General features: G+C 39.0%; 1 protein-coding gene across 2 annotated transcripts in view; it reads right to left on the reverse strand.

Annotated features, from left to right (window-relative positions):
- Window positions 1–18,679, reverse strand: part of CYTIP (cytohesin 1 interacting protein) — a 63,817-nt gene extending 45,138 nt beyond the window's left edge. Inside the window, exons 1-2 of one of the 2 annotated variants that reach the window (XM_077153883.1) lie at window positions 18,488–18,679; window positions 17,668–17,769 (exon numbers count right to left, since the gene is read on the reverse strand). The gene's annotated coding sequence lies outside the window, so the exon portion shown is untranslated. Of the gene's footprint in view, window positions 1–17,667; window positions 17,770–18,294 lie in introns of both variants that reach the window. The other variant, XM_077153881.1, reaches the window with a different exon arrangement.
- Window positions 18,680–19,247: the final 568 nt, after the last annotated feature.

The following is a 19,247-nucleotide window of genomic DNA, read 5'->3' on the forward strand; positions in this document are numbered from 1 at the left end:
GTCAACTCAGGAAGAAAAGTATGTTCACAAATGACCATATGCCAAAGCATAACAAAATTATCTGAAGAGAAAACAAACATAAATGGATGTGTGTGTGTGTGTGTGTGTGTGTGTGTGTGTACACATGCATCCTAGTTTATGCATAGAAAATTTCTAAATATATAAAAAAAAAATTAATTATAGTTACATGGAATCGTATGTGGCCACAATGGAAGGGAGACTTCTTTTTGTTTGTATTTCCTCTTTATCCTTACCTAACACATGTGTTTACTGTTGCAATTTCAAAAAACAGCTTTAAAATTTTAAAATAACAATTGATTAAATTAAGGGAGACCAAGTTAACAACTGTTGCAGGTACACCATAAGGACTGCATCATGATTGAGCTGTTGAAGACAGCTGCATTTTATCTCTCTGCTCCTCCGTTCTAATATCTGTATAAAAATAGCACCAACCTCAGGGATTTTGTGAAAAAGCACTGCAGCAGTACCTGAGGCAAGAGTTAACATTCAGAAAATATTAGTAAAAATATCTAAGAAACCCTGAGCTGCTGAGCACTGGCCCACCATGTGGACACAGGGTACAAAGTTGCAGAATCAGGCTGTACCTAAGGATGAAAGACACACTCTTTCCTCCTTAGATCAGAAAGGAACAAGCATTCTCATGCAAAGCAAGCGTGTATGACAGTTTGGCAACAGTGTGATAGATAACCTCTGCAAATGCCACATTTTACTAACATTTTCCAAAATGTTAAAAGAGGCCCGTAAATCAAAACCTTCCATCCCACTTCCCCATTCTGCTTCCCCTCCTTCACAGATCTCATTGGGTGTGAGAAGTTGTCTGCGTGATTCAGATGACTGCCATCCATTGATCGAGCAGATTCCTGTCGACAAGAGTTTTGCATCTATCTTTTTAAATACTTGTAATTTGAGAAACTGGATGTTGTTTCAAAGTGTCAGAGGAGCATCAATCTTTCCATTTGTTTTTATATGCAATTTTATGGGGTGGGATAGAACACCCAAAAGATAAGTGGGATAGGTTATCTTCTACTTCCCCAAAGTGCCCTAGATTCTAAAAAGTTCGTGAATGCATGATCTAGTTGTAGAAGTAGAAAGGGTTGGAGTCATTTAAGGGGATTGGAGAAGGCGGGATTGCCCATCAGAAGACATGATGCAAGAGCCTAATCATGGTGTTTTCATAAGTGACAATGAGTTATCTTGGCAAGTTTATAGATTTCAGGGTAATGGCATCACCATTCTGCTTGCAAAGTCAAATGAGTAATGAGCAGTTCCTCTCTGACTCAGGGACTTCTGTTGTTGTTTCCTGTTTGGTTTAACTTACCCAAGTATCCTAGAACCAAATGAAATATTATTTTAACTCCTTGCAGGTGACAGGGCTTGACTTTTTTCCCACTGTGAACCAGGTACTTCAACTCTTTCAAATTGTGGACATTTCAAGGGAATAAAATGTGTATTCCCTGTTTCCTTTCTTTAACTTAAAGCTGATACCACCAATTCACGTTGCAAGAAACTCTCTATACCCACAATAAATTAAAAAAAAAAAAAAAAAAGTAGAGTCTTCCAAAGAACAGAGAAATCATACATGGGTGGTTGTTCTAGTCTGCTAGTGCCAGTATGTGATATACCAAAAACCAGAATGGATTTTTAAAAGGGGAATTTATTAAGTTGCAAGGTTACACTTCTAAGGCTGTGAAAAATGTCCAAATTAAGGCAAGGCTGTAGAAATGTCCAACCTAAGGCATCCAGGGAAAGATACCTTCATTCAAAAAGCTGACGAAGTTCAGGGTTTCTTTCTCAACTGGAAAGGCATGTGGCAAACATGGCAACATCTGCTAGCTTTCTCTCTAGGCTTCTTCTTGTTTTATGACCCCCCCCAGGGGCATTTTCCTTCTTCATCTCCATAGGACTCTGGCTGCATGGGCTCTTGTGGTTCCCGTGGCTGTCAAGTTTTTTTTTTGAAAAATGTTCTCTTTTTTAAAGGATTCTAATAAATTAATCAAAACCCACCTGGAATAGGTGGAGTCACATTTCCCTTTAATCAAAGGCTAATACCCACAATTGGATGTATCATATCTCTGTGGAGATAATTCAATCAAGCTACCAACCTACAGTACTGAATGAGGATTAAAAGAAACCGGCTGCCTCCACAAGATGGAACAGGATTAAAACATGGCTTTTCTAAGATACGTAATCCTTTCAAACAGGCACAGTGGTAAAAAGCCAACTCATTAAATTTTACTAATCTAACCACTTTGAGTCCCTCTTGTTATAGCATAGAATGAGATTAAATAAACCGAGAAATTGAATAAATAACCAAAAAAAACTTTGCTGATTCCATCACTGTGTAACAAGTATGAGGGATAGGTATGTAAATGTGTACTGAATATGAAGGGTATACTACATAAATCGCATATTCAAAATTCTCACTGATTAATTGGATTGAATTGTGAAGGGGCCTGGGGAATTCCTAATCAGGTCTCTACAAAGTGCTTAAAGGGGAAAATCCACCTACAAAGGCTTTCCTAACAACACTTAGCTGGGACTTCTGAAAGCTGGTTCAAACCACTAGCAAAAAAGTACATACTCAGAATTTATGTGGTACAACATGGTCAGTTTATGTTGATACAACATAGCCAGCTCCATACCTGCTTCCAGACCTTTTTGTCCTCCTTCTCAATGTCTCCACCTCCCACAACATTATAGAAAAGGAAAATGCCATCCTCAGATAATAATGATTCTCTTTGATATCATCTAAGTACCCTTTTAGCACAAGCCATTAGCATAAGAGCTGTTTCAACAAGAAGCCTCCTGAGGTTGATTTTACTTCAAAAACAGTGAGAAATACAGCCCCACTAACCCATAGCCTGTGGTTAAGCACAAATAACACATATTCCATTCTTAGTCACACAGGCTTTACCTCTGTCTCCAACACTGCCAGTGCTTCTTCAATAATCTGGTCTGAACCAATATGATAACTGTTTTACCTTTCTCTCCTCATGGTAAGGAATTTCTACACTTTCTCAATCATGCCCCCAAACATGCTAGTGTATACACATGCACCCACCCACACCCACACACACACACACAGAGCTCTGTACCTAGCCCAGAGAGTAAAAATTCAAACTAGTTTTATATGTGTTCAGTTTTACTCATCTATGTTCAATACAGTGTCTAGAGTCTGGGAGGCAATGGAAAGCTTGAAAAGTCTCTAACTTGCTTTCAATAACAGTGTCTACCCACACAGCAGGAGCTTATTAGTGCATGAGACACCCATTTATTCAGAATTCAAACATTAAAAACAATAAAATAAGCAATTCTGATTTTGTGACAAAGAGGGAAATACTAAGCAGAATATAGTTTTGCCATAAAAATGGTTGATTTGTTTGCTTTGAATCTAAAAGCTTTCAGAGCATACCAAAGGGTCAGCATATTTGCAGGGCTACAGAATGATCCCTGTGGCTAATAATGTCCAATGTTTGGATGTTCATCCAGCCATCCAAGCACCTCTCTCCCTGTCCTCAAGAGGAATGGTTACAACTACAGTATTTCAGAACTTTTATTGCCATGAATTAACAGCCCTAAGCCCATAACAACCCATACCCAGTAGGTAGTACAAACAAAACCAAAAATTAATGAAAACAAAAGAGAAAACCAGTACCTAGTGACACTTCTGTCCTAGGGTGAGCATTCAGGGGTCCTCACTGCTTGCTGACTCTGGAGTCTGATTGTTTTTCCTCCAGTGGGACCCTTGCCCTCAAGAAAACCCTTTGCTTGCCTTGAAATCTGTGGGAGCTTATCTACACTGCCAGGCCCATCTGGCTGTTCCAGTCATTTTGCTGCCAATGCTCCCCGTTCCAGGAAGCTCTGCTGGGATTCAAGGGGCTTTCTAAATCAAGAGAATTGTAAACAGCACTCAACGGCCATTTGGTGTCAAGGAGTGTATATTAATTTCAATGCATACAATAGGCTGAGAAAAATATTCAATGAATCAAAGTTTCTTAAACTCTCTGAGCCTCAGTGAACTCACTCGCAAAATGAAAATAATAATACTTCCTTTTCAGGGTTGTTCTGAAGACATGAAAAAAATGCCCAAGGCTGGGCCTAGCATATAGTAACATTAAAAAAAAGAAGAAAGCCAAGGTTTTTTAGTAGTATTGGTAACAAAAATAAGAGTAAGAGCAGTAATAGAAGAAGGAATAATAGTAACATGGGCATTAATAAAGAGATTTGGAATGGTATTAGAACAAACAGAGATGAAAAGGTAAAGCAAACCGAGACCCAGAATATCACAGGCTGATCAAGCTAAAGAGCAACTGCGGCAAGCACTGGGATGCTAAAGTTGAAGAAGTTTGAGCCGTGAAGTCTGCACCCAAGCAGAGCTAGATAAATCCACAGAGGTCGCCTCAACCTCATCCATGCAGCCTTGTGCTCTTTAATTTGGCTATTCACAGGGCAGCTCTATTCCATGAGGTCACTCTATGGGCTTCAAATCAATGTCCAGGGAAGTTAGCCCTGCAGTCAGACCCCAGAAGAGCTCTTGGATCCATCAAGTCATAGCCAAGGTTTTTGTTCAGGAAAAGAAATGATTGTTCATAGATTTCTCTTTTTAATATGTGTTAACACAGAAAACACCCCAAAATTTCAATGATGCCATCATGACCAAAAACAGAGATGAAAATGTTTCATTTCCCCATTGCTGGCCAGAACCCAGCCAAGCTTGGTTTGGATGATTTACTACTCAGTCATCCCGGTACTTCTGGAATTCCAGCGTGTGCTGGTGGCCCATGCATCACACATGGGCATCCCATGGAGGAGGAACCAGACAATCTCAGACCCCGGACAGCTTTAGGTCTCTCTCCTTTAAGTTCTAGACTGCTTCTCCAGGAAATTTTCCTCGGCTAACTTGTCCAAACGCTAATCTGAGTGGCCCTCTTGTCTATTATGACCTGCCTTGCACGTCAATCAGAATTTTTCTCACCCCACCATATTGTAATTAGCTCTTTTTTGTCAGTATTTTCCATCTGTAAATTCCCTAAAGGCAGGGTTCTTTCCCTTTTTCATTCTTATATCTCTAGTACTAGCAGGGCACCTGGCAATTGTTGGTGTTCTTCCTGTATTTGCTAAATAAATGACTGAATGTTAGATCTAAAAGCAAAAGTGGCAATGTTTATATCAGAGGTTAATGGCAGCAGTGATTCCAAGAGGCAATAGACGTGCTTATAAGATCTAGTATAAAATCCCTAGTTGATGCAGCTCCATGCCTCTAAACAGACCTACTGATTACAAAGGCATTTAACCTCTCTATAGACATCCCAGTTTTAAATTAGCATTTTACGATTTAAGCTGTGACTTTTTTACTTGAAAAGCAGATGAACAGGCAAAGTGATATTCCTGTAAACAGGCACAACACCATTTATATTTGAAAATTTGGCACTTAGGGTACAGTATTTGGTGGAAGCCAAAGTTACTTTCAGAGAGAAAGAGGAGATGGGAGGTGAAAGAAGGCACGCATAGAAGACTGTTAATTCACAGGTATCATCTCCTTGACTCATAGAGCAAAGCAGTTACAGAGTATCACATATCATAATGATTAATGTATTGAGACTCAGTGACATCACGCTGTAGAGATCCAACAACTGGCGTCTCATATACTGAACTGATGGAGACACCCAGGGGAGTCCCTTATACAATAGTCAAATGATGACCTTAGGGGGAAAACATTCATTTTTGTAACAGCCATATATATATATATATGATTCCACCACTATGACAGCCATCAGGAACTTTTGTCATAAACTTTCTAGTTTTTATTAGTTATTATTGTTAGTAACATAAGACAATTATTCATAAATAATTCTGTGTCCTCTCCTATTACATTTAAAAGGCTATCTAATGATAATTTTCTCTTTTTATTTTTTACAGAATTTGTAGGTTTATGGAACAATCATGCATAAAATATAGGATTCCCATATACCATTCTGTGACTAACACCTTGTTTTGATGTGGTACTTTTATTATAATTGATGAAAGCACATTTTTATAGTTGAACTCTTACCTATAGTTCATGGTTGTTTTAGTTTGTTAATGCTGCCAGAAATGCAATAGACCAGAAATGGGTTGGCTTTTATGAAGGGAATTTATTAAGTTGCAAGCTTACAATTCTAGGGCCATAAAAACGTCCAAATGAAGGCATCCAGTGAAAGATACTTGACTTAAGAAAGGCCGATCTGTGAAGATACATGGACCAGCATTTGCTGGTCCTTTGGCTTCTGGTTTCAAACAGCTTCTCTGGGGGCATTTTCTTTCTGCATTTCCAAATGTCTCTGTCTGTGCCTGTGCTGAAGCTTTTTCCAAAATAGTTACCTCTTAAAGGACTCCAGTAAGCAACCCCACCTTGAATGGGCGGGGATACATCTTGAAGGAAACCACCTAATCAGAAGATCCCATTTACAACTGGCACATCTCCATGGAAACAACCTAATCAAAAGGTTCCACCCTAAACAGTAGATCTGCCTCCACAAGATTGGAGAAGGAAGAAGAACATGGCTTTTCTAGAGTACATAAGTGTTTCAAACCAGCACAATGGTTCAACTTAGTGTTCACATTTATGCTGTGTAGTTCCATGGATGTTTTAATAGTCAGTTTCTTTCGTCATAAACAAAATTTTTAATTTTAACAAGCTTCTAATATTTCACTATTGGAACTAACGATGTGATGAAAACTCAAATGTAAGGCTTTTTTTCCACTATTGTCTTAGGATAAATTCTTACACGAAAAAATGTTGGTTTGAAAAATATAGATGTTGTTAAGGGTTTTGAGGAATATTATTAAATTATTGGCAGAAAGGTTGTTAATCAAAGTGAAAAATTTGTAGAACTCCTGAAAACTTTCATTATTAGCAGTTAAAAGTCTTTGCTAAAATGTTTGAAGTGAAAACGGAACCTAATTTTATGTTTTAATATGAAAATTTGCCTTTTTTGGATTACAAAATAATATTTTTCATATTTTGTTTCTTCTTTTGTGACTTTTTACATCTGTGCACAAAAATCAATTTCTTACATGTATTTGTTGTATAAAATTTCTAAATTTAGAAATTGACTGCCTTTTAGTTTATTATGACATACAGAATTTTTTTTTAATTTCATTTATCAGGTCTTTCCTTCCTGATTTTTAAAATTGCATTTAAGTTTAGGAAATTCTTTACTGTCCAGAGTCAGATAAATATTCATCTATATTTCCTCCAAGTTGTTTTGGTTTAACTATTTATATTTAATTCTTTAAACCATTTGGAAGGAAAATTAATAATTATTTTTAGGTAAGGAGGCTCTATGCTGAATTTTTTAACCAAGTAGCCAATTTCTGAAAATGGCATTATACAACAATCCATTTCACTAATTTATGGTGTCTCATCTGTTATATTAAGCTTTTCTATTCTTGTTTTCATTTCCAGCCTATTTATGTTTATTATGCTAATAATTCCAATCTTTACCTACTATAGTCCTTACTATTGTGGCTTTTTTTTTTTCATTTTTAACAGCTTTATTGAAGTATAATTAGTATACTATGCAATTTACCCCTTTAAAGAACACAACTATAGTGTATAGTTTTAGTATCTAATATATAGTTTTAGTATATTCACAAGGTTGTACATCTAACACCACAATCAATTTTAGCACAATTCACTACCCAAAAAAAAAAAAAGGCCACCCCCTTAGCCATCAAACCCCAATTCTCCCATCCTCCCAGGCCTGGCAACCACTAATCTACTTTCTGTCTCTATATATTTGCGTATTCTGGACATTTCATATCAGCAAGATCACTTAATATCTGTCCTTTCATGTCTGACTTTTTTCACTCAACATGATGTCTTCAAAGTTCAATATGCTATTGTAGCATATGTCAGAACTTCATTCTTATTTATGGCTGAATAATGTTCCATTATATGGATATACCATCATTTATTTATTCATTCATCAGTTGATGGACATTTGAGTTGTTTCCTCTTTCTGGCTATCATGGAATGGGCCTCTTTATTGAAGTTGACTGTGGGTGGGCTACAAGTACCTTAGGCTCATCCTCTTCCTTTCACAGCACATGTTCCTTCACAGCACCACATTTACAGATCAGTTTCTCCACAAGCGTCCAGCTGGCAAGTGGGCTTTAAGAAAGGACTGCCTCCAGAGGGGTCCTTTGCTTATGCACCTAGCAAATTTAATTCCATAAACAGAAAGATGCATTTTCCTCCATTGGGCTCCCATTAGCCCACACTGAGACTTCATGAAAAACAGGCTCTGCTCTCTGAACCCCTTTTTGGATTGCCTCCTGGCTCTGAGCCTCCATTCTCATTCCTGGCTGAATCCTCCAACAGCCTTTGCATCAGCTACTTACTGTATAAATAAGTTAGGGTACTTGTAGCTGTTTCAGAAAAACCTACCAGCAATGGCTTTAGCTACAAAGAGGCTATTGCTCCTATATACTATGAAGTTTGGAAGTTTGCCATTCTAGGATTGCAGCAGAAGCACAACAACATTGTAAGGACCTGAGTCCTTACTGTCTGTCCGCTTCTTGGTATATTGACCTTAATTCTTTACATATGTGACCCCATAGTTGCAAGATGGCTGCCATGGTTCCAAGCAGCACAAACTTCACACACCCACATTTAAGGCAGGAAGTAGGGGTAAGTCTCCTTGCTGATACTCTATTTATGAGCATGTTATATCCATCCTAGACATCCCTTTCCTTTAGGACCCACCGGCCAGAACTGGTCAAATGGTCTCACCTCCTAAACCAATTAGTAGACAAAGGGAATAGGATCACCATGCTTGACTTGCACACACAATGGTTTATCATAGAGGGTAACTGAGGGACATCTTGGAGCAAATTGGATCCCAAGAACACGGAAATGGGAAGTTGCTCACTACAGTTTCTCCCTCTGTCTCTTGTCCCTGCCTCGCTCTGTATTTCAGCTTCATTCTCTCTTATTAAAAGTAGGGTTTTCCCCAAATGGTAAGCTTCTAGTGTTTCACATTTACATCTTCTACCACCATAGTGGGGTCTGACCACCCCCCCTATTTTTTCTTAATTTTTTTAATTAAAGAAGTTGTAAGTTTACAGAGAAACCATGCAGAAAATACAATTTCCATCTACCACCACCTCGAACTGTTAACACTTGGTACTAGTGTGGTACTTTTGTTAGAATAATATTATTATAATTTTAAATTAAAAATATATAATTAACTATAGTAAATAGTTTACATTAGAGTTCCTTGTGTTTCATACTCCTGTGCATTTTTTTCTAACTTTTATTCTAGTAACATATATGCAACTTAAATTTCCTCTTTTAAAAACATTCAAATATATTTGCAATGCAGTAAAGTACTTTAAAATACAACTCTGGAGCTATGGCGCTTGTACTCAGATTGCAACCCTACCACCTACCAGCCATTTAATAGTGGGCAGGCCCTGGCCATTCTTTGGCTCAGTTTTGCTATCTGTAAAATGGGTATGCTATTATGATTTCCCTCATAGGTTTGTTAAGAAGATTAGGTTAATACAATTAAGAACTTAGAATAGCTTTTGACACATGGAAAGTATTGCATAAGTGTTGGCAATTGTTGTCAACATTTTATGTTAGTTGAGCAAGTCCTTGTAACTCTCATCTTTCAAAATTTTCATAGCTACTTTACCTGTTTCTTCTTCCAGGTAAATTTTTTATTAAATGGTAATTGCTTCCTTTATTTTAATTTTTTCTGATAATAAAAGAAATGCACGTGATCTCTTTGTGTATAATCTGATCCTTCTCTGAAACTCTTGGTATTTGTGTGACACCTGAGACTCAGAGCTAGAGTTCTGCAGTTACAAAAGTCAGCATTACCTATCAGCAACTGGTAAACACATTGAAAAAGTGATCAGACTTCAACTAGAGATATGAATGAAGCTGATCCAGGTAGGACTAAGGTAAAGCAGTATGATAGTTAAGTTCAGGTGTCAACTTGGCCAGGTGAAGGTGCCTAGTTCTATTGCTGTGGACATGAGTCAGTGGCAAGTGAACCTAATCTGTTGCTGATCATATTTGCAGTCGGCTAGGAGGCATGCCTGCTGCAATGAATGATGTTTGATTTAATTGAATGGTGCTTAAATAAGAGAGCTCAATATAGCACAGCTCAAGCAGCTCAGCATACCTCATCTCAGCACTCGCAGCTCAGCCCAGGCCTTTGGAGATGCAGGAAGGAATCACCCTGGGAAAAGTTGTTGGAACCCAGAAGCCTGGAGAGAAGGCCAGCAGAGATCATCGTGCCTTCCCACATATAAAAGAACCTCAGTTGAAAGTTAGCTGTCTTTTCTCTGAAGAATTACATGTTTTAATGAAATAAATCCCCTTTTATTAAAAGCCAATCCATCTCTGGTGTGTTGGATTCCAGCAACTAGCAAACTAGAACAAGCAGGCTAAAGGACAAAGGATGATATAGACTGCATCTTAAAACTTCAACTTATGTGTGAGACCAAAGGAATATATGTTTATTTGGTGCAAAATTTTATATTTTTGGTAGCACACTATCTAATCTAACTTGTGTGGTCAGCTTATTTGACCGCCATAATTACATGGAACCTTGAATAGGGAGTGAGAGCTTGTTGATTTGTACAGGTTGGTGTGATGCCCTAAACATCCCAGAGTAATCTGGGCAGAAGATTAAAAAGAATTTGCAAAATCCCCTTGAGGGACTTGGAAAGAAAAAGTGGAAATATTAAACTTCCCCACCTGGGGAAGTCCTGCTATTCTCATACTCTTTGGGGCAGCCAATTTGATAGGCCAGGATCTTGATCTTGGGGTTCACCCCTAAGAAACTTATTCCTGTGAAGGAGAAGCTAAGCCTTCTTATAATTGTGCCTAAGAGTCACCCCCAGAGGACCTTTTTTGTTGCTCAGATGTGGCCTCTCTCTCTCCCCAAACTCAGCAGGTGAGCTCACTGCCCTCCCCACTATGTGAGACATGACTTCCAGGGATATAAATCACCCTGACACCATGGGATAGGACTCCATGACAAGATTGACCCTGGCTTCAGGGGAGTGAGAAAGTCTTCTTGCCCAAAAGGGGGAACAGAAATGAAGCAAAATAAAGTTTCAGTGGCTGAGTGATTTCAAATAGAGTTGAGAGGTCATTCTGGAGATTATTCTTATATAGTATATAAATATCCATTTTCAGGTTTTGGTGTATTGAAGTAGTAGAGGAAAATACCTGAAACTATTAAACTGTGATCCAGTAGCCTTGACTCTTCAAAATGACTGAATAACTACAGAGCTTTTAAGGTGCGACCATGTGATTGTCATACCATATGACTAACACTCCCTTTACCCAGTGTATGAACAGACAAGAAAGAAAAAAAAAAGACAAAAAAAAATTATAGGGGGAGGGAGCATGGGAGGTTTTTGGTGTACTTTTTCACTTTTATATTCACTTTTATTCTTATATTTATTTTGTGGAGTAATGAAAATGTTCAAAAATCAATTGTGATGAATGCACAGCTATATGATAATACTATGAACCACTGATTGTACGATTTGGATTATTATATGGTTTGTGAATATATACTATATATCACTAAAATTGGATTAAATAAAAAAATAAAAGATACTATGTCACTCAAACCTGAAATAAAATGCATGCCTCTTTTTTTAAAACATTTTAGAAAATGCAGAAATAAAATTTAAAATCATCTGCAACCCCATGCCCCAGGAATAAATGTTCTTAATACCTAGCTAGGAAATGTCCAAATATAGCTATCTGTTTCACTTCATTAATTGTGCAAAACTTATTATTTTGAAAAAGGGAAATTCATAGGACCAAGGCACAAAATTGGTGTCTGTAGGTAAATGTGACAGAAAAACATAAAAGGCAGCTGTCAGTTTTATCAAAGTGGTTAAATTTCTGTGAGCTATACCAAATCTTACCTGCCAGCTTAAATTTTGTCTTTCTCTGCTTCTTGTAACCTCACTGAAAGTTGAACTAAAGTTCTAACACAGAAAAAAGGAACCCCCAACTTTTTTGCCTGCTGTTTTTCTAGGTAATAATGAGTCACTGTAGAATTACATCATTCAGAACAGTAACTGTAATGTCGAATTCTGTGCAGCCTTGGAATTAGCTTCATTATCAAGGAGAATTGGAAGAAGAAATCTCCTCTCCCCCACTGGTGCTACTTCCTGCACATCTCAGGAGCAGTATGTATGAGTTTCAAATGCAGAGAGGAGGTAGAAAGACTGAACTGCATTTATGATCCGCTTGACATTCTCTGTTCAAGGGATGGAGTCATGTAATAAAAACATCACTCTCTCCATTTTCATTTCCTTGGAATTTATGGGACCAAGGTTTTGAGGCTAAGAGAAAGTCCAAATCAAGATATCTTCAAGGCAATGCTTGCTTCCTGAAGATTAACATTCTGGTGGCCAGTGAGCCTTGGTCCTTGGCTCCTCTGTCACATGGTGATGCACATGGCAGCATCTCCTGCCCTCTCCATTCTCTTCCAGGTTCTTTTGAATTTTAGCTTCTTGCTTCCCATGGCTTTCTCTCTATCTGAACTTCATTTCATTCATAAGGGACTCCAGTAAGATAATTAAAACCATCCTCATGGAGGTGGGCCACACCTTAATTGAAGTAACCTCATCAAAAAGTCCTACTCACAATGGGTCAACACCTACAGAAATGGATTAGTTTAAGAATACGCTTTTCTGGGGTGTGTATGTACAGCTCCAAACAACTACACTGCCCCATGCAAAAGTGAATGAATAATCAGCTCCCCACTTTGAAATTAGATTCTTCTTCTTTGGCTACCTGTAACTCTTTATAACAATATTTTTAACATCAATTAACTTTTGACCCCAAAAGCTCACGAATGCAACCGGGTATTGAATGCAACTTTTCCTATTACCCAGAATTGACAATTAGGGCCCCTATATAAGGACAAAAAGGCTGGAGAACTGATAACAAACTGGACCTGGCCACCTCATTCAGAGCCCACTATGGGACAGGCTACTGCTACTGACTGATTCCCTACACCATTCCTCTCCCAGTTGAGTCTAAAAAGAAAACTGGGGTGGGGAAATAGATGGTAGAATCATCAAAGTTGTAAGGTAGCCTTGGTAGAGGTGGAAAGGAAATGATGCTGCTATTTTTCCATCCACCCCCCAAAGACACATCTCTTACCACTGAGCCAAGTGCACGGATGGCCAAGAGTGTCCTTAAAGCCTCAGAGGAGGTATCTACAGGAAAGGAATATTGGCACTTCATTTCTAGGTTCAACATCTGCATGTGCAGCGGCCTTGCCAATCCACTCCCTGTACACATTTAAACTGAGGGAAAATGAAATTTTGGGAAAAAAGAGGCCACAGCCCTGGGACAACCAATATGCATGGCCATGGGCCAAGTGAACTTGGGGGCAGTAGCAAGGTTCATGTTCTCTCCCATGTTCTACCCATGAGGGCTGACTGCTGAGCAAGGAGACACCAGCAGCAGGTGGCTGGGGGTGTTTACATGGATGAAATCTTATTGCTGTAGGATCTCCCATATCAAAGACTGTATCGCCGGGGAGCCCTTGAGGGCTCTCTGAAAATTCAATCATGGGTGCCTATCACACAAATAGCCTCAGGCTGCCGCCAGTCTACATTAACCAGAGCAATGGCAGAAACCTACTTGGAGAAAGGACCACCACTGCATGGTCAACATGAGAAATGTGTCCTTTCTCCTTCCTCCCCTTAGAGGAAGCCTAGAAGAAGGAGAAGGAGATGGTGACCCAGAGGCACCCTTCTCTTCTGATTCCCAAACATTGCATCTGCTGACTATGAGACTGGACATAGGTAATGGTTTCAAACAGGATTGAGATCGATGCTTTATAACACTGAAATATACAACAATTATATTTGCCCAAGAAAACAGAAAATTTGACAAAGCTGAAGTAACTGGAGGGGAAAAAATGTTACGTTCATGAATATGGCCTAGACAAGTTCAGACTATGCAGTAAATCCATTGCTCAAAGTAGTTTTTTTTAATGCATTGCCTTTAGTAATAGAGTGGGCCACTAATGTGGTCACTTGTAATAAGAGGGGGTAGGGCACTAACTACACACCCCAGGTTGAAATTCTGAATAATATTTAGGAAACTCTGAATCGAAGAGCAAACTACACAGGATCAATACAGCCAGCATTAAGTTCAGCAGGTTTGCAATTTATTATAGGAGTAAAAACATGCGTTTCAGAATTAGAAAGACCTGGATTCAAACCCTGGCCCTGCCAGCTGCTACCTCTGAAACGTCTCTCAATCCATGTGGACAACGGACACAGGAACACTTCCTAGCAGGGTTAGCAGAAGGCTCAACGATGAGACCTGATGGCCCAACACCCAGGAGGCCGCCGGCGCGCCAAAAACAGTAGCTGCTGTTAGCAGCATTTCATCTTCCTCATCTGTCTATCAATTAGCATTTCTTTCCAAGATTCTACTGAGAAAGCACCAATAATATCCAGAGAATACAGCAATGGTTAAAAAAAATAATAAAACAGCATTTTAGATTCCTGGACCATGCACCCAGAAAAAAAGATTAGCTAAAATTTTAACTTATGGAAAAAAAAAAAACACCACAATGCACAGTTCAGAGCACAGTAAATTCCTCAAAATTGCTAGAAAAACTTAAATACCTGAGTTTTGGCACTACTCTCCAGATGAGAAAAACATAATGTGAATGTATCATATAAATATGAAAATATACTATGTCTTCTCACTGTGTATCAGGACTAGAAGGTCACTTAGAAAGGAAATTAAGGTCCGGAGAGGCTGAAAGATGATGGATCCATGCAGGGACAATCTACCACACTCCCAGCTCCCCCATCCCTCATATCCCCCATGTATTAACTTGTCAGCTGTCTCAGTCACCTCCTTCATGTAGATGCCACCGAGTTTCATTTTTTTCTTTAAAGAAAGACTCCAGTGCTGTTTCCTCTACTCTCAGTGCTTCATCAGCACATCCCAGCCAGTTAGCCAGTTCAGTACAACCTGACATTGGACTGAATTGTCAGACAAGTATCCGATTTAATTACAGTCTATGTGATTTGTCACCCCAGTTCCCTCCCTCCCTTTGACCGGTTCCTCTGTTTATCATTACTCTTTAAACGCAAGGTGAATGACAGATATGAACAAATCACAAAATTTGATCCATTTCACTGTGTCCTTTTTAGAAGTTCTGATAACGTTCTCCTGAGGGAAATTAATTAAACTATTAGCTTCAAAGCTTTTTAGGGATCAATTATAATTCCAGTTAATGGTGCCATGTGGGTTGCTCCTTAACATTACCAGGGAAAAAACTGTTCAGGGAAGAAAGTTTGTCTTCCACCCTCATGTTGACTCCTCTTCCTACCTAGTACCTACCTTCAGGCCTTGGCCAGATCCCCAGGATCTAAGAACTGCCTGGCGGGTCACCCCCTTAGCTCCGTCTGCTCCAATCCATTTTCCTGGAGACAGAGGGCTTATCCCTGACCTTCGCCTTCTCTCCCCACCCCAAAAGCTAATATTTACTGATTGCTTTATTATGTGCCAGTCACTCCCCTAAGTGTTTTACATGCATTATGTTTTTTTTAAATTCTAAGAAGTGAGTAATATTGCTTTCCTTTTTAAAAGGAGGAGAAAACCAAGTGTCAAAAATGAAAAATGCTTTGCCCAAAGCCAGAGGAGGGATTCAAACCCAGATCTGTGGGACTCTAAGCCGCCCTGTGTCTATCTCTCAGAGAAGGATCCTGGTACCTTCTGAACTGATAATCTTCGCATGAGAGAAACGTTTTTGTTCATGAGGAAAACAAGCTAGAGAAACTCCAGAAATTTTTCTAAAATGTGAGATCCTCCAACAGCTGTCTCTTTCACAAAATAAAATTCCTGGGGACGCCCACCCACCCTTACTGACTCGCGATATTGGAAGTGAGACCCAGGAACTAATACTAGAACATTCTCTCGGTTGCTCTTTTGTTTGTTTGTTTTTGCTTTTGTTTTAATATATCTAAAAGTTTGCGACCCACTGCCCTGGGTCTTTCTTCTTAGACATCAAAAGTGTACTTTAACAAAGGCTTTCTGGAGACAATGCCCTGACCCCTGGTGGTCTAACTAAAAAGTGACTCTAACATGATGAGAATTTGAGGAACTACTTTGTGACAGGCTCAAGCTCACCTTATGGCTGGTTTCTTGTCTGATTCAGTTCCATCGACCTCTGGCTTAGCTCTGATTACCTTATTCAGACTTATCAAAGAGAAAGCACATACAAGTAAGTGGTGTACCTCTCCAAAAGTAGCTACAAAAAAAGCAACTCCAAATTGATCAGTAAATGTTTATTGTCTATACCTTGCTGATGATACAGAGTTGAAAGGATAGGGTTCCTGTCCCCCGAAAAACTAGAGTGGACTAAATAATAATCAATCAGTGTGCGCTCTCTCTCTCACACACACACAGACGCACAGTAAATCCCCATGAGCGTGGTCTTACTCTGTCTTTGTCATTGGAATGTCATGCTTGAGTTCATAGTGCTTAACTGATTTAAACTTAGCCTCTCACCCATGCCCTCTTTTCTTTCTCTTAATAAGAAATCTCAATTTTCTAGCTCAGCTTCTCGAATCTTTCCCTTTTCCTAGAAATAAAGCCATGCCCCTGAATTCATTGGACCTTCCAGAAAACTGTCAAGATATCATAAACTCAGCATTTATTTGCCTTGGTAGAATACGTCCCCACCATTAAAACTACTGACCACACGATGAAAGAAAAAAATAGAAGAGAACAACTTAGCAAAAACAAGCAGAATTCCAAAATATTTGGTAAAGAAACCCCCTAAGAGGCAACCAGCTTACTCATTAAACACTTGGATAAAAATTACCAGCAATCTTTCCCTCATTATTTTATTTACCTAAATATATAATACTTTATTAAAATTCATTAATTACTTTCCCCCAAAGCAAAAGAAATTAATGCACGATAGGTATCAGCGCACACTGAAAACTAAAAGTGTTCATTTTACCATAGAACTTTAGTTGGCAAACCTCCGTCCAGGGATTCCTCTTGGTCTCCAAGCCAGAGTATATAATGCTTGTTCTACTGTGATCTAAATGATTTTACAGCACCCGGCCGTGCAATAATATACGAACATACTGAAGAGGAAACAAGTCTTGCCCTAATTTATAATGACCAATTCAACTTTCCTAAAGCAAACTCTCATCTATTTATTATAAGACATGGACAGACTGTCTAGTATCAAATACCTTAAAATTAAAGAGAAAAACAACAACAAAATTGATTCTCAAGCCATGTGCTAATGAAAAAACAGGGTTTTCATTCTATACTGAGTCAAGGAAAGAAACTCTGTCTTATCTTAGGTCACTGCCAAGTAAATGTTTCATGTGACTTTTTAAGGGGCCCTAATCTTTCAGAGTTTCAAATGCTACTTACTGTAACCTAACTACAATTTTTATTTCACTTGCTTTTATTTTCAGGGTAATAATGAGTGCAATGTCATTATTATTAGTCTTACATATTATTATGTAAGAAGTTTCCTTCCATAATTTTTCTTTGAGAACAAAATTTAAGCCATACTTTGGGTTAACTTCATGCTCTTCAACTAAAGCTAGACTTACCGGAGGTTTTTCTTTGAAGCAGAACAGACATCATTTATGCAGTCTACCTTTTTAATAGAAATCCATGTTAGTTTTTGTCCACATGACGTTCGTTTCCAGCCCCTAGAAACAATGTATAGAAAGAGTGAATTTACCACATGTACAGCTGCTAGCGCATGATTAGCATGGAAATTTTTCCACACTCAGAGAAAAACTCATGGTGTAGTTTGGAAAATGAATCACATCAAAGTTATGGAAAATAGAAACTGGTCCTGCCTGTAAGGCATGATCTTCCTCCAACAGTCATTCAAGCTATTCTCAACCCCTGCCACTTCTCCCCATAGTACTTTGAGGTGTTTATCGTGCAAGATCTATTGAAAGTTAATATGCTGTAACCTCGCAAAGAAACAAACTATTTTTCTTGAATTTGTTCAGAAAGGACAGCCATTCTTAATAGGAAAGGCAGCTTTTGTTTACCAAATCACATTTGAACTACTTAATTATTGAGCTACTAAAACCAAAAATTTTTATAGCAAATAGGTTGGAAGATATTGCAGCCTTGATCAACCATATGTGAGATAGCCATCATCAAATATTAAAAAAAAAAAATCAGAGAAAGAAATCATGACAGTCGAAAGTTTCACCCACCCTTATAAAAGATATCTGTTGTCTTACAGGTTGCCTCTAACAGAACCGTAATATTTTGCTGCCAAGTAAAAGTCAAGGCTTTGCATCATGCTATGGAACCATATATGATTAAGAAAGCGACCTTAGCACATACTCCCAATCGTCTACACGACACCCTCTGTCTCCCCTTGAGGAGCTGGATGGGTGTCCTCACCGCTTGGCTTGTCTGTCCCAGTGGCTGGTTAAGAGCCTGCATTCCTCTGTGCACCAACTGCTCTAAAAGCCCTCGGGATCAAACCAAACTCTCTTTGCCCCGGGTCTCCTCAAAGACCTCACTGCGATATCGCAGCATTTGCTCTGCCCCTACCTCTCCCGTAGCGCTGGAGCTGGCTGGGGGAAGGCAGCAAGGGCAGTCCGGCTGCGCTGGGGGAGCTCTGACCCCGCCCGTCGCTGCGCGAGCTGCACTGCGTGGGCAGCAGGATGGCAAGAAGGAGTAATTCATGTGCCACTGCAAACACGATACGGTGCCAACAAAAATATCATTCTTTTTTCCCAAGAAGCGCTTTGCAAACATTAACTCATGAGCCCAAGCAGTCACAGAGCAGTTTTTTCCTTTTTGACACGCTTAGCAATAGTCCTGCAAGCAAAGTTGGGAGGACAGTGATTCCATTCATTGCTTAGTTTTCCTGAAATATTTATTGAGCACCTACTATGTACTAGTCACTGGGAGCAGACAGAGGAGGTAGGTGCTCCTGTGTGGGTCTCTCGAGTCCCTGCCCAATGGCTGGCCCAGTCAATACACCAAGTATCCAGCCACTGGACTTATTACACTGTATACACTTTATTTTTGCCCAAATTGCTTAATGGACTGTGCTCCATTCTTCAGAATGACCATAATGTGATAAGTGCTGAGCAAACACAAAAAGAAACTTTTTCAGTTACCTGTAAATCTCATTATGATTATAGGAACTGGG

The sequence above is a fragment of the Tamandua tetradactyla genome, chromosome 3 (assembly GCF_023851605.1).
Source record: "Tamandua tetradactyla isolate mTamTet1 chromosome 3, mTamTet1.pri, whole genome shotgun sequence".
Classification (NCBI taxonomy): Eukaryota; Metazoa; Chordata; class Mammalia; order Pilosa; family Myrmecophagidae; genus Tamandua; species Tamandua tetradactyla.